This window comes from Biomphalaria glabrata, chromosome 4, assembly GCF_947242115.1.
Source record: "Biomphalaria glabrata chromosome 4, xgBioGlab47.1, whole genome shotgun sequence".
Taxonomy (NCBI): Eukaryota; Metazoa; Mollusca; class Gastropoda; family Planorbidae; genus Biomphalaria; species Biomphalaria glabrata.
This window is the reverse complement of record NC_074714.1, coordinates 6,866,471-6,867,536: the sequence shown is the minus strand read 5'-3', so window position 1 is coordinate 6,867,536 and position 1,066 is coordinate 6,866,471.

Below are 1,066 nucleotides of genomic sequence, written 5' to 3'. Positions count from 1 at the left end.
AACAATGGATGCATCTATTTATAGAATTTTATTTTGAGGCTCTTACAGGGTTTATAAATTTCTTAAATAATCAGTTAATACATTTATACACATTATATGTCTATAGATAACTTTAAAAAAGATTCTTTGTATGATTTTTAGTTTACAACAATAATATAGATCTAGATAATATATTTCTAATTTTTATTTTTATTTGGAGAAAATCATTGTCTTCATTATTTTTCCACATATCTAGGTCTGTGATTTTATTATAATTTGCTTTGAAAAGTAAAAAGTATAATCGAAAAAAGAAACGCACTTCGTATAATGCAAACGACCCAAAGAGTTCAGAAGAAGGCTCGCAAAATAAAAAAAAAATGAAATATACAAATTTAAGAGTTGAAGGCCTATATCAATTTCCAGATTATAGATATATTTGATTGTATGTACAGATTTTCTTTTCTATGTCTGCGCATTGTATAAAGAAACAGATTAGACCTAGATCTAGAATCTAGGTCATTCGATAACTAGAGCTGTGTGTGTGAGTGTGTGACTCGAAAACAATGAATGACTTAAAATTGTTGACAAAAAAAAAAAGATCCAGTAATCTTCAATAATATATTATATTATCCGATAGGACTTTGTTTCCTTTTGGTGCGTTTTATGTCAATTCCACAATGCTAAACAAAAAAAAAGAACATAAAAATATATTTGTTTGATATGCGCTCTGGACTGTCGCCCTATATGGTCTCTGGTTCGAGTCCTGTCAGCTGCTGTCCCCCGTCGTCCTGTTGGGCTAGGATGTAATAATCTTCAAATCTGAAGAAAAATGAGAAACAGCGCTTAAATATTCAACAATCATATTAAAGATTTCAAAATGTGATGTGTGAAAAAGTTGTTTCTATTTAATAATTTCATTTTTAAAGTAAGAATGAGGCATACGACTTCTATCTCTGCCAATCTCTTCCTAACGATCTTACTGTTAGGTAACCTCAGTCTTAGTAGCAGACGACTAAATAAGTGTGTAGGTCCAGTGCCAATCTTGTCTATCCTGAGGATAAAAGATATTAGGCAGTGGTGTAGCTAT